This window comes from Lathyrus oleraceus, chromosome 6 (genome assembly GCF_024323335.1).
Source record: "Lathyrus oleraceus cultivar Zhongwan6 chromosome 6, CAAS_Psat_ZW6_1.0, whole genome shotgun sequence".
Taxonomy (NCBI): domain Eukaryota; kingdom Viridiplantae; phylum Streptophyta; class Magnoliopsida; order Fabales; family Fabaceae; genus Lathyrus; species Lathyrus oleraceus.
The window spans coordinates 240,408,955-240,424,781 of NC_066584.1; positions in this window are offsets into that span (position 1 = coordinate 240,408,955).

Below are 15,827 nucleotides of genomic sequence, written 5' to 3' on the forward strand. Positions count from 1 at the left end.
CCAGCCGTTGCTAGGATTGTCTTGGTCAGATTTCGGAACTTCCCAGCCATTGTTAGGGATTTTCCCCAGTAGAGTTAGGTATTCTAGTCGTCGTTATGAATCATCACTAACTCTCAATTTTCTCCCCAAGTAGAGTCAGGTATTCTAGTCGTTTCTAGGAATCGTCAATGAACTGTTTTGATTCCCCACGAGTCATACATTTTAGCAATTGCTAGGAATTGTCACCTTCAAATATTCCCCTACCAGAGTCAGGTATTCTAGTTGTTGCTAGGAATCATCGCCGAACTTATTTTCCCCCAACATAAGTTAGGTATTCTAGTCATTGCTAATAATCGTCACTGAATTGCTTTCCTTTCCCAGCATGATTCAGGTATTCATGAACCATTTTCATTATTCCCCAACCAAAGTCAGGTATTCCATCTGTCACTAGGACTCGTCACTGAACCATTTGGTTTCATCCCCAGTCGAGTCGGATATTCCAGTCGTTGCTAAGAAACATCGTTGAACATCCTTTTCCCCCAGAGTCATGTATTTCAGTCATTTCTAGGAATCGTAACTGAACTTCTTTCCTCTCTAGCAGAGTCAGGTATTCCAGTCGTTGATAGGACTCATCACTAAACCCAGAGATTATCCCCACAGAATTAGTTATTCTAGCTATTGTTAAGAATCGTCTTTGAATATACATTATTGCTTCCCAGTAGATGTCATGTATTCCAGCCGTTGCTAGGAATCTTCACTGAATCTATATTTCCCCATCAGATTCAGGTATTACAGTCATTGCTAGGAACCGTTGTGGAACTTTTTCTCCCTAGTCATTGCAAGAGGCAATCACCTCTCTTTTACATAATTTCTTACCCCCAACAGAATTTTTTACCTATCTTTATTCTTGGAGTTATATCATACAAATTTCCTCTTGAAAGATATACTTATGTTGCATAACATACACCGCATTGCATGCATAATTATCATAGCCATGTTCCCCGCAGCAAAGCGCCAAACACCACATTCATTTCCCCAGCAATTGACCTCATTACAGATCAGTTTCCATCCCGTAAATACATTCCCATATATAATCCCTAACAAATCAACTCATATCACTATCATCCCAGGTAGGGGAAATTTTTTGTTACTCTTTATTAATATTTAATACTCTCCCGCCATGAACGCATTGGAAGTCGTTGATATCAATCCATTCATGTCCGAAAAGATTAAATAGGGGCAGTTGTCACACCCTCAAATTTACCCTACCTCTATATCACCCTTCATAACCCTAATTCATGAGCATGCATCCCTTATACAACATCTCATATGCATATACACCCAGAATGATCCACAAGTACAAACTCAAGGCATGTGGGTTCACCTTTGAAGCCTCAAGACCTCTTATCATGTTAAGGTGTGACCGATCCACCTTAACCCTAATATCCCTCCTCAATAATCTCCACAACCTTGGAGAATCACTCAAGTCATGTCACTCACTCTACAAAACCCTAATTGGATGGTGAGTCCCCATTCAAGACATGTGAATATTCATTTGGTTACCCAAGGACCTCAACCCTAGTTCTTAACCCTCATTGGCTTGTACAAGTCATTGTTCACCTTGAATCTTGACCATGCCATTCAGGACCCCTAGAATCCAAAGTTAGTTCATGGCACAACCCTTTGAATCACTTCGATACATCTCTTGCACTTCAAAACCCTAATTTGTTTGGCTAGGGTTCATGATGAAACTTGTGGTCCAAGAAACCCTAGTTTGTGCATCCATTAATTATATGCCTTGATTTACTTGACCATACCATCATACCACAATTCATTCCCCTTCAATTCAAGTCAATATTAACCACAATTCACCATTTAAACAACCATTTCATTCATGGTGCAAGTGCTTAGTTGATCATGAACTTTTCCATTTTTAATGCCTTGATTCACCCATGTACTAGACCTAAATCCACCTCACAAAGCTCCAAGCCTCATTTTACATCATTATATGATCATATGAGCTCCAAACATCCATCATAATACCTTAAAAATTAAGAAATCACAAAATGGCGTTTCTAGGTTATGTTGGTTGGTCACATTTTGGCAAGAATGGCCTATCATTTGGTCCAAAATCCATAACTTTTTCACCTTTCAATCTTTTTAAGATATTATTTGTGCCAAATATCCTAATTTAGTCCCTCTTCAACTTTATTTTAAGGTCCAAGACCTAATTCATTGAGCAAGGACCTTAATTTTTACATTGGCCAAGCTAGCCCAATGCCTAGCAAGACCTAGAATCATGCCCAAGACCACCATTTTACCATATTTCCATTTCCAAACCATAACTCATTTTGACCTAGTTCTTTTTGAATTTGATTAAGGACATGGAAACAAACATTTGGCACAAGTTTCATGCAAAATGCACGAGCCAAATTTATTTGGCCCAAGATCAAAGTTGTTGATTTATCATGATGCACAAACCATACCACAACCAATAAGAAATTACATTTTGATGCACCAAGCCATTTAACCACATTAATCTGATTCCTTTTGACCCCTAACATGTTACACAACATTGCAAGACACAAGTTAAACTCAACTTGGTTGCAAAGAGGTCACAAAATGAGGAACTCGGGTCATGTGCAAAATTCAGAAATTTCCCAAAATGGATAAAAGACAAAGACAAAGTCCTTGGTTGCACTTGTTTAATGTTAAGGAGAAAAACCAAATGTTTGGGAGTGAAAATCAGGTCATAACATGCCAACCCTTGTCCCAAAAATCCCACTTTAGAGCATGCTTCAAGCCACATCTAAACTCTGATCAAATCCATCTCATTTTCTCACCTATCAATCCCAACACCTTCCATATAAATAGGGGAAGATATTCCATCTGAGAACCAAGATTTTCAAGCCATAAAACCTTTGTTGGAAAACCGAGTTCACCATTGAAAATAGAGTTCTCATTTTCGAGTTCCGGGTCCTTTAAGTTCAAACCAAGTTCCCAGAATCCATCCCTCAACTTCACTCAAGTTTTCCAAAACACTAACTCGCCTTGCAAACACCTCCTCTGAGCTACACATACTCATAGGAGTTCCACTCCAAAACTGATTTCGATCAAGTAGTTCCATTCACCCCCTTCACTCAAACAAGTTACCATCTTGCTCGAAATTTCTCTCTGATTCTTAACCATATGGTCTAAGCTCTGATTATCCATTGTTCAACATTTTATTTTATTTTTAGGTCAAGTTTAATTTATGAGTTCATGTAAAATACTCCACACTCAGAGCTAATCAATGGTTCATGAGTGTAGAGAGGACATCGATGATATGTTTTGAGGGTGATTCCATGTTTGAATCCCTCTGAAAATTCGAGTTTTGAAGTTTGAGTTTTGGATGGTTGAAGGTTGAGGACGATGTTCTTCGCGCATTTTTGAATTCAAATAAATCATGTGTCTGCTTCCCATTGGACCATTCACGAGCGTGTTTTATTTTGGTATTATTTTTAATATTTTATTTCATTTAAGAGCTTATTTGAAAACAAGGGTTCTTGGCCCAGTGGATGAGGGTTGAAACCCTGACCAGGTCAGGGGTTCAACCCTCAACGCGCCCTTTGTTATTTTTTTTAGTTCCTTTCTTTCTTTTTTCCATTTTATTATTTTTCTAACCATTTATTTTCCATTTCATTTGATTTTTTTCGCCATTTATATTTATTCTAATTAAAATATTTTCAAAACAAGTCCTCATTATTTTTCCCTCTTTTATTTATTACACTTTGTTTCATTTTATTTGGACATTTTTTGGTTGACTTTTCATGTCTTGAACATTGATGGCTAATGAGATCTATTTGGTCATGATTATGGATTGATTAGGGTTGATAAAACCTTTAATGTTTCAAATCTATCAATCAATGGATCATCAATGGATCAATGAGTCGTTTGACACATAGATAAAGCATTTGCTTATGTATACTAACTTATGGTTCCTTTTGACTTGTTGTGACTTCATTTGACTTATTATATTTCCTTTGTTTACTAACCCTCTAACCATTATGCTTCATTATTTACTTTGTACATTAATCATTGTATAACTTATACATAACCTAACCATTGATCAACTTGTTAATCTTTAATCATTGAGTGATACAATCTTCCATTTGTCAAACTGTTGATAGATGGACTTGGGGTTGTATAACTTTCATTGTTAAAAATCTATTATTAGTTTATCATTTATCCGCTGATGCATCATATTTTGAATCTTTTGACCTATGGATAAATAATCCTTAGTGGTTACCGTGTACATTTTTACTAACCACTAATTATACTTCGCTAATTTTGTTATCACTAACCATTATTGTGATCTTGATATTATTGTCTTGTGGTTTATTTTATGTCTTCCATACCACTAACCATTGTTATTATGATCTTGTCGTTACCTTGTGATTTACTTTTTTTCATTGTAATTTACATTCAAGTACTCACCATCATCATCATTGTATATACTCATCATGCATGTTTATTATTGTCCTTTAGTTTATTGTCATCATACATTTAAAAACAACAAAAGCATGATAAAATGATAAGACCAAAAAAATACATTCCACTTGTAATCAACCAATGAACTTAGAGGATCTCACTTAGGACCTTTGCTTGGAGAACTTTGCCCTTATCTTATGATACTTTGCCCTTAACCTTGGATTTCGTCTGTAACTTACATGCCTGTTGTAAGAATGGTATCATGGCACTACCCATGACTATAAGACCATTATCCTTTGTTATCTTTGTAAGACCCCAATTTTGTCCCTAAGATCCCTCATGGCATCATAGCATTGCATTGCATAGCCTCAAGGATCATTGAGCATCTTGGTTTCCTTTCCCTTTGGGTGGGACCTCCTTGTGAGTGGTTTGAGATCACCAGGCATGCTTGATTTGTATATCATTGCTTTTCTTGTTTTATTCACTAACCAAAAGCACAAAAATATGTCATTTACCTTTTTGTTTGCAGCTTAAGCAATCACAGGTCAAGCACTTCAAGAAGATCCTTTGTGCAAGAGATGAGGTATTTTCTTGAGATGAGGACCACATGATCATTTCAAAGAGCTTACATGAGCTAGAGTTCCATTTTGAAGCCATTTCATCAAGTGGTAAAGGCCCAAATTCATTCAGATATTTCAAGGTCATTTGAGGACCAAAAAGTCAACTGTGCAGTCAACTGAGGGCTATGAGGTGGGGAAATGAGTTGAAACACCTCATTCATGTTCAAATGAAGTCTATTTGTCATTTCAAACATCTATCTTGAAGATTTTGAAGTCATGGCAAAAGTTTCTAAAAATGGAAAGTGACGTGTAATTTCAAGTTTCCAAAAATGGCCAGTTTTTAGTCCACTTTCAACTTGACTTTTCAACATCAAAGAAGCTTCAAATGGATTTTTGGTGAACATGAAAGTTGTAGATCTTTCTCTCCCCTTTCCAAAAAGTCCTAATTCATCTCCATCTGATGAATGGTTGAGAAGTTATGGCCAAATGATCACAAGGTGTCCATGGAAATTCAAAATGGCATAACTTTGGATACAAAGCTCCAATTTGGTCCATTCTTTTTGCAAAATACTCCTCATGACCAATACTTCTCAAAACAAGCCTTGCCATGCATGAGAGAGGCTTGTATGCTCATTATTTTCCACATGATCATTTTGGAGGGAATTTCCATAATTCAAATTTGGCTTATGATACAAGCAAACCAACCATTCCATGATGATCCTGGGTTTATTTTAAGAGGATTCCAAGCCTTGCATGGTACTGTACACGTGGGACATGGCCATAATGAGCTCATTTGCAATTTTGCAAGATATTCCAATTCTCACTAATCATGTTTAACCAATTCCTAATTTGGATTTTAGTGAGATTAGTGGACCATATAAAAGCCAAACCATAACCATAATAAAAAATAACAGAATTTTCAGATCTCAAATTTTCAAGTTCCCTCCAATTTTCTCTCTCTTCGATTCTTCAATTTCTCCACACAAACACCAAAAATTCTTCAAGATTCTTGATCATCATCCTTCATTGATCAAGAATCAACCTCTGTTTTGGACAATTGAGCTGGAACTCGAGCAATTCAACTGCATCTTCATGGTGATGGATTTCTGAAATTGAAGTGGATCTAGGTGTTTTCAATTGATTCTTCTTGCTTAAAGCTTCAAGGCAGGTGCAGTAGAGTTAATCTGGAGCTTTTGAGAGCTTGAACACGCGAATTTAGCAACCTGCATTTCCAAGTGAGTTGAAATTCATCATCTCTTTTTGCTGTTTTCTTGTTATAGTTGTGTAGATCTCACTGTATGGAGCTAGTAGATGTGTTTAGATTTTGATTTGGCTTAGAATTGAGCATGTAGTGATGAATATAAGTTTTGATTTCAATAATGTTTTTGCTCGATCTGGAAAATACATGTGGAATTAGGATGTATGGATGTGATATTTGGATTGTGCATGGAAGGACGCTTCATTTGGTATAAGTTTTATTCATTTCTGCAAAAATGCACGGCGGCGCCTCCGCCTGGTTGACCGGAGAAGATGACCGGAGCTTAGCTCCAGCGTCTGGTTCATTTTAGGGTTTATGTCCATGTGTACGCCATGTATGCGCCTGCGTGTATGTTCCATTGGCTGTGCTTCCATTGATTGTGCCATGTGTGCGTGTGACTGATGATGTGTGCTGATGACTAGATTTAATGAAACGCATCGTTTCATTCAGTGATGTGGCCTCCATGTGTACGCTTGTGTGTCTGTATGATTGGCTCTTGTTGCTTTGACCTTGCTGCGTGTGCGCTTGACTCGTTGACGTGCATGCCAACTCAATTAATAAAACTATGCGTTTTGATGTTTAAATATGGACCGCCGGATTGCTTTTGCGTGCTTCATCGTGTGGCTCTCATTTATTCTGATTTAATTCAAATTTTGTTTTTCCCTCCATTTTATTTTGTTATTTCATATTATTTTGCTTGTTTTGAAAAATGCATTAAAAATTGAAAAATGATCCAAATTAACTCCAATTTCTTTTCATAGTTCTATCTTGATGTCTAGTTTTTTTGATATTATTTTCATGATTTGTGGATGTCTGATTTTTAATGTGTGAATTTTTTGATCCATGCCATGCTATTTTGACATGTTGCATTCAATGCTTTGTGAAATCTTCATTGTTGATCCAATTGATCTGATTTTTTGTATGCCTGATCATCACTCATGATACGATTTTTTGAGCATTGGTTTGAATTTTTTCTCATACGCTATCATTGTTTTTGACACATGAAGATGTATGTGACAATTTGTGTCACATTTTTGGCATTCAATTTGTGCATTTTTGTTCATCTAGCATTTGAACTCTTCTGGATCTGATCTTTTGCATAGTGATTTTTCATAACATGAGAAACTTGCATAAAAAATTTCATAGCCATTTCATGCATTTCTGTTTTGATTTGGATTTTCTAAGTTGGAAGTCCGTTTTGGTGCTTATTCTTGGTCATTGCATTACATGAGCCATTTGAGGTACTTGCCTTGTGAATTGATGTTGGTCCTTTTGAGGACATTTTATTGAATGTTTGAATGTGCATTATGTGGAAGATTGAGTTCTGTTTTGATCATTTGGTTTGGTTTTGAACTTAGTCTTTGTACTAGTGTTTTGTACGTGAACTAATTGTGCTTTGTGTTTCAGGTTTGGACATTTAGCATTGATGGTTGATTTGTTCTCACTTTGTGAGATGCAAATGATTTGAATACTAACATATGTTTATTTTGTAGGTTCTAATTGATGTGCTTGAGCTCATTTTAGTGCTTGAGCATTGTTCATTGAATTGTGTAATTGTTGGAAAGATTCACTGTTTGTCTGTTTGTTTTCTGACTGAAATATTAACTATTTAGCTTTTGTACAGGTACATTAGTTGCTTGCTTTTAGCTCTTGATTGAGCTTTGGATTGTGGTTGATACACCATTTAGGTAGCTATTCTCTTACTTCATGTAGTCTGGAAGTCCTGTCACCTTTTTGGCAGGCATTTTGCTGGCAAGTCCTCCTTAAGAGGCTCTGTTTGTGATTGCTTACAATTGTGCCAAAGACCTCCAAGATGAGGCATGTGTTACTTGATAAGTCCTCCAAGAGTTGAGGCAATTGACGGATAAAAGGGATTAGTAGCCAATCCCCCGTTATTCAGTGAGTCGTTCATTATGCTCGCACTACGTGCTAATGCTTCTGAACAAGTACCCAAGATCTTTGTCCAGTGTCTGTCAAGTGGAACAGGATCCCACTTTCTGGATCCCTACGCTTTCTTTATCATGAGCTCACCCAGGCCAGGGTTAAGAGCATGAGGTCTGATCCTCATTTCCATTTTAATCAGCTTCACCCTAACTCTCAATGTTAGTGGTTAAGAGCTACAAACTACCCTTGTACAGTTTGGCTTGTTTGTCGAGGTTGATATGACCCCTCTTGACTAAAGCTTACCCTTTTGTTTGAGACTCTTGTATGTATATAGTGTGTGATGATTGTTTGCATGTTTGCTTTTGATGTGTTTTCTTTTGATATTTGTTTGTTATGGTTGGGAGTCGGATATAAGTCCATATATTGGCATTCTATTTCCGTTTGGTTGTTAGGAGTCGGATCTAAGTCCATGTATTGGCATTCTGTTTCCTTTTTTGTTGTTAGGAGTCGGGTGTAAGTCCATATATTGGCATTCTGTTTCCTTTTATTGTGGATCTCTTATGAGACTTGGTTGATTGCTTTTGCCTTGTACTTGCTTATTCCAAAGGATAGGAACTTACTTGGATCATCTATATGATCTCAAGAGAGGAACTCCTAATGTGGTTTCATTTCTTAACCATCACCCTTTTTCTTCATTTCTCCATCCTAACCCAAACCAAAAAAAAACCTTTTGTGCAAACATTTGACTTGTTTTCAACATTAGAAACCTAAGCCTTATGCTTCTGATTTTCAAACTTTCTTTTCATAATACTCATTTTGAATTGAATCTTTAAGTCAACTTTGACCATTTTTGTACATACTTCTAATTGGTAAATATAACCCATTCAAATTTCTTTTGTGGTTCTATGTCCACTTCTTAATCAAAATTTTCATAACCTTTAGCTATTAGGTTTGAGTTATCTTTGTGGTAGATGTAATACTCACCTTGTCCTTAGTGATGGACAATGAGCCTTCCATGCTTATTATAAGGTTAACCCCTCACTAGCATGTTGAAGCTATCCTCACATGGTGGACTTGTGGTTTTTCAGGTTGAGTTTTCTCCCTTTGATAACAAAAGACCTTAAGGCTTTTGGACCAATCAATCCACTCATTTGTTTTGAAATTTTTTACCCGAACAACGAGGTTTTGATCCTAATTTTCATAAGAGGGTACGTAGGTAATGGGTTTATCCATCCAAACATAAAATGTAAATACTTGTATATTCTTTTCTCATCTCTTCAATCATGTTTGCACAAATAAAAATTTCACAAAAACAATAACCTTTGCAACAAACGTGAAAAGGGCTCCCTAGGAGTACCTAGGATGTTTTGGGTGCCTAACACCTTCCCATTGCATAACCAACCCCCTTACCCAGATCTCTGTTTCTTTTACTAGTTTTGTTTGTAAAACTTTTAGGTTTTTGTTCGCTTTCTAACCTTTCCTTTGGATAAATAGAAGTGCGGTGGCGACTCGACTTTGTATGATTTACCTTGGATTTAGTCAATATCTCCAATGGTAACGAATACACCGCTACAGAAAAGTGGCGACTCTGATGGGGAGTACGTTTCCCTAGTGGGTTTTGCCAATTTTTCACCTTGTTGTATTATATTGTTTATGACATATTTTTGTGCAATTTGGGATTACTGTATTGTATGTAATGATTGAATTGCTTGATATACTGATTGCTTGTGTGCTTGGTGATCTTTGTGAGATGAGTTCTATACCCGAACTCGAGTGCACTTAGGATAGGAGAATGGCATAGTCTCGTCGACTTGTGTGGAGTTATTCCTTAGCAAGTTGACTTGCGAGTCCACTCACTTGGTGGAGGTCATGTTGGGATCAATAATGTCACACAAGTAAGTTGTGGTTAGACATTAGTCTTTCCAATATAGACCTTAGAAGCCAAGAACCTTAGTTTACCAAACCCATCTTGGCCTATTTTTAGGATGTAGTGCGAAAGTCGTTCAAATGTAAGATTTGATGCGATTGTTACGCGATACTTCACTCATAAGAGTCTCTCTTGAGAATATTTTTGGAATATGAGTAGTCGTTTCTCCGATAATATTCGAAAGATGGGATGATGACTATGGGAACCTCTTGTAGAACATTTTTGGCAGGTTTAAACCCTAGTACACTCCCTTTGGGTGGTTCTTAACCGAGACTCCATGCTCGTGACTCGCAACAAACCCTTGATTCATGGTCGATCCGTTCATATGGCCTTAATATCAATGGAACTTGGGTGTTGATAAGGTGTAAACCATAATCCACCAAAATGGATGATTGATATTAAGGATAATACGATCCATCCCATGACCTTTGTTTGGTGTGCTTTGCGTGATCCTTGAGTGTGATTGTTGCATTCATGCATTCATGCATTCATCTGCATCCATATCATCAAAAAAAAAGAAGGAAATTTTCAAGGAACTTAAGGGGTTTATTTGCAAAATTTTCAGACATGGAAAGACAAAGAAGGCATACAAAGAAGTACAGCTTCAGACAGCCCGATTTAAAAGAGTTAAGGAATCTGACATCCTATGTATTAGATCCCTTGGGTTTCAAAGCTCGCTTTGGGAAGCTTCTTCCTCTTCTGACTACTCAGGTGGATGAAGGTCTGATGAGTGTATTGGTGCAGTTTTATGATCCTCTGTACCGTTGCTTCACGTTTCCGGACTTTCAGCTTTTGCCTACCCTTGAGGAGTATGCCTATCTTGTGGGTATACCTATTCTAGATTAGTTGCCGTTCAGTGGCTTAGAGAGTATTCCTACTTCTCGAGAGATAGCTGACATGTTGCACGTAGATGAATCCCTGATTGGTGCTCATATGACTACCAAAGGTGGAATTCAAGGTCTCCCTTCTGAGTTCCTCATTGGTCAAGCTACTATTTATGGGAAGGCCATGAGTGAGGATTCCTTTGAAGCCATATTTGTACTTCTCATCTATGGGTTGGTATTGTTCCCCAACATCGACAAGTTTGTGGATATGAACGCTATTAGGATCTTCTCTGCTCTTAATCCCGTTCCGACTCTGTTGGGTAATACCTATTTCTCTTTGCATCTGAGGAATGCAAAGGGTGGTGGTGCTATTGTGTGCTGTTTACCTCTGTTGTATAAGTGGTTTATTTCTCACTTACCTCAGACGGTCGCCTTCAAGGAGAACAAGGGATGTCTACGATGGTCTACGAGACTTATGTCTCTCACTAATGATGATATCTCTTGGTATAACCGTGTATATGATGGTGTGCAGATTATCGACTCTTGTGGTGAATTCTCCAATGTGCCTCTTCTTGGTACATGTGGTGGGATTAACTACAACCCTGTGTTAGCACGTCGTCAGCTTGGGTTCCCCCTAAAGGATAAACCTAATAACATTCTGTTAGAAGGTGTGTTCTTTCAGAATGGAAGGAGTGAGTTGGGTCCTAAGAATTGCATTGCTATGGAGCCATACACTGCTTGGGTAAGGAAGAGAGCATCTGAGTATCTCATGCCTTACGACTATCTGAGACCTACACCTTTGGTTGTGGCTAGGCCTTCAACCCTCCCTAACCAAGGAGTAGAGGAGTTGAGAGACGAAGACCTATCACGTGCCTGGATCCGTGAAAGGGAAGAGTTGCTTCAGCAGATTAAGGAGAAGGATGCTCTGATTGAGTTCCTTGAGCATCAGGTTATTGATGATCCTAATGATGCATGAATTGTAAAGCCGATGCCATGTCCAATGTGCTGGTGGACACTGGGTCATCCCTGAATGTATTGCCAAAATCTACTCTTTCCAGACTGTCTTGTCAAGGGCCGCCCATGAGGCAGAGTGGAGTTGTTGTGAAAGCTTTTGATGGGTCGCGTAAGACTGTGATTGGGGAAGTTGATCTCCCTATCAAGATTGGACCAAGTGATTTCCAGATTACCTTCCAGGTTATGGATATCCACCCATCATATAGTTGTCTCTTAGGCAGACCATGGATTCACGAGGCAGGTGCCGTGACATCCACCCTACACCAGAAGCTGAAATTTATGAAAAATAAGAAACTGGTAGTGGTAGGGGGAGAAAAGGCTCTCCTGGTTAGCCACTTGTCTTCCTTCTCATACATAGATGCTGAAGATGAAGTTGGAACTCCTTTCCAAGCTTTATCTATAGCTGAGCCTGTTGAGAAGAGAACTCCTTCATTTGCTTCCTATAGAGATGCGAAATTGGCCATTGAGTGTGGTGGAATTGCTGGTCTAGGAAAAATGATCGAGCTGGAAGACAATAAGTCTCGGGCTGACATTGGCTTTTCTTCGGGGGTCTTCAATGAGAAAGGGCTGTTCAAGAGTGAAGGTTTTATCCACACCGGTCAGGAGGAAGAAGTTGCTGCTGTCTTGGAAGAGGATGCAGAGGACTCCGACAATTTTGTCATCCCTGGAGGGATCTGCAACAATTGGGTCGCTGTGGATGTTCCTACAGTTGTCCACAAGTCAAAGTAATGATCACTTTGTTTAAAAACCCTTCTCCCATGCCAAAAGGAGAAGTGATGACATTGTTGACAACATAAATACAATGATATTTTCATTCAATAAATTCATGTTAAATGTTTGTTTTTCCAATTATTTTCCCTTTTTGCTTTTTTGCATGAAATTGGTGATCACATAAAACCCTAAAAAGAAGAAAATCAATCTTTTCATCTGCATAATGATTTGCCTTGTTTGATTTCTAAAAGCTTTTCATATCCAAAATCATTATGCAGGTTAATTTCTAAACCCATTGAACATAATGACCCAACGCCATCTCCAAATTTTGAGTTCCCTGTATTTGAGGCAGAGGAAGATGATGTTGAAGAGATTCCTGACGAGATTACGCGTCTACTTGAGCATGAAAATAAGATCATTCAGCCGCATCTTGAGAATTTAGAAACAGTCAACTTGGGGTCTGAGGATTGTGTGCGAGAAGTGAAGATCGGGGCACTCCTGGAAGAATCTGTCAAGAAGGGGTTGATCGAATTGCTACGAGAATATGTCGATATCTTTGCTTGGTCATATGAAGACATGTCGGGTCTAGATACAGATATTGTGCAACATTTCCTGCCTTTGAAGCCTGAGTGCGTGCCTGTGAAGCAGAAGCTCAGAAGAACTCATCCTGACATGGCAGTGAAGATCAAATAGGAAGTTCAGAAGCAAATTGATGTGGGGTTTCTGGTGACTTCTACGTATCCTCAATGGGTGGCCAATATTGTGCCCGTGCCTAAGAAAGACGGAAAAGTCCGGATGTGTGTGGATTATAGAGATTTGAATAAAGCTAGTCCGAAAGATGATTTCCCTCTACCACATATTGATATGTTGGTAGACAATACAGCTAAATTCAATGTCTTCTCATTTATGGACGGATTTTCCAGATATAATCAGATTAAGATGGCACCCGAGGATATGGAGAAGACAACATTCATCACACCTTGGGGAACATTCTGTTATCGAGTGATGCCCTTCGGTTTGAAGAACGCCGGAGCCACGTATCAACGAGCTATGACCACCTTGTTCCATGATATGATGCACAAGGAGATCGAGGTCTATGTTGATGATATGATTGCTAAGTCGAGAAAGGAAGTTGAACATGTAGAGCACTTGGTGAAGCTTTTTCAGCGTTTGAGGAAGTACAAGCTTCGTCTGAATCCCAATAAGTGTACATTTGGAGTCCGTTCTGGCAACTTATTGGGCTTTATTGTCAGCGAAAGAGGTATTGAGGTTGATCATGCAAAGGTCAAAGCAATACAAGAGATGCCTGCGCCCAAAACTGAGAACCAAGTCCGAGGTTTTCTTGGCCGCTTGAATTATATTTCCAGATTCATATCCCCCATGACTGCCACATGTGCGCCGATATTCAAGCTCCTCCGGAAAGATCAGTCTCATGATTGGACCGAGGATTTCCAGAAAGCTTTCGATAGTATCAAAGAATATCTGTCTGAACCTCCGATCTTGTCTCCGCCGGTGGAAGGAAAACCTTTGATCATGTATCTGACAGTTCTTGAAGACTCGATGGGTTGTGTCCTTGGTCAGCAAGACGAATCAGGAAAGAAAGAATATGCTATTTACTACCTGAGTAAGATGTTCACTGATTGTGAGTCTCGATACTCAATGCTTGAGAAGACATGCTGTGCTTTGGCTTGGGCCGCTAAGCGTTTACGCCAGTATATGATAAATCATACAACTTAGTTGATATCCAGAATGGATCCAATCAAGTATCTATTTGAGAAGCCTGCTTTAACCGAGAGAATTTCCCGTTGGCAGATGTTGTTATCTGAGTATGATATTGAGTATCGAGCTCAGAAAGCTATTAAAGGTAGTATCTTGGCTGACCACTTGGCACATCAGCCGATTGAAGATCATCAGTCAGTTCAGTACGACTTCCCAGATGAGGAGATTCTGTATTTGAAGATGAAGGATTGTGATGAGCCTACACTCGATGAAGGGCCAGAGCCTGGTTCCAGATGGAGTATGGTATTTGATGGTGCTGTAAATCAGTATGGAAATGGTATTGGGGCAGTAATCATTACTTCTCAGGGAACACATATTCCTTTACAGCAAGGCTAACTTTCAAATGCACGAATAATATGGCTGAGTACGAAGCCTGTATTATGGGATTGGAAGAATGCATTGATCTTAGGATCAAGCATCTTGATGTTTATGGTGATTCGGCCCTCGTTGTCAATCAGATTAAGGGTGAATGGGAAACGAATCAGCCTGGTCTTATTCCATACAGAGATTATGCGAGGAGGATTTCAGCGTTCTTTACTGAGGTTGACTTCCATCATATTCCTCGAGATGATAATCGGATGGCGGATGCTCTTGCTACGCTTGCTTCGATGATTGTGGTTAAATATTGGAATGAAGTTCCCAATATCACTGTGATGCGCTTGGATAGACCAGCTCATGTATTTGCAGTTGAGGAAGTACAAGATGATAAGCCATGGTATTATGACATCAAGAAAGGAAGGAGTGAGTTGGGTCCTAAGAATTGCATTGCTATGGAGCCATACACTGCTTGGGTAAGGAAGAGAGCATCTGAGTATCTCATGCCTTACGACTATCTGAGACCTACACCTTTGGTTGTGGCTAGGCCTTCAACCCTCCCTAACCAAGGAGTAGAGGAGTTGAGAGACGAAGACCTATCACGTGCCTGGATCCGTGAAAGGGAAGAGTTGCTTCAGCAGATTAAGGAGAAGGATGCTCTGATTGAGTTCCTTGAGCATCAGGTTATTGATGATCCTAATGATGCATGAATTGTAAAGCCGATGCCATGTCCAATGTGCTGGTGGACACTGGGTCATCCCTGAATGTATTGCCAAAATCTACTCTTTCCAGACTGTCTTGTCAAGGGCCGCCCATGAGGCAGAGTGGAGTTGTTGTGAAAGCTTTTGATGGGTCGCGTAAGACTGTGATTGGGGAAGTTGATCTCCCTATCAAGATTGGACCAAGTGATTTCCAGATTACCTTCCAGGTTATGGATATCCACCCATCATATAGTTGTCTCTTAGGCAGACCATGGATTCACGAGGCAGGTGCCGTGACATCCACCCTACACCAGAAGCTGAAATTTATGAAAAATAAGAAACTGGTAGTGGTAGGGGGAGAAAAGGCTCTCCTGGTTAGCCACTTGTCTTCCTTCTCATACATAG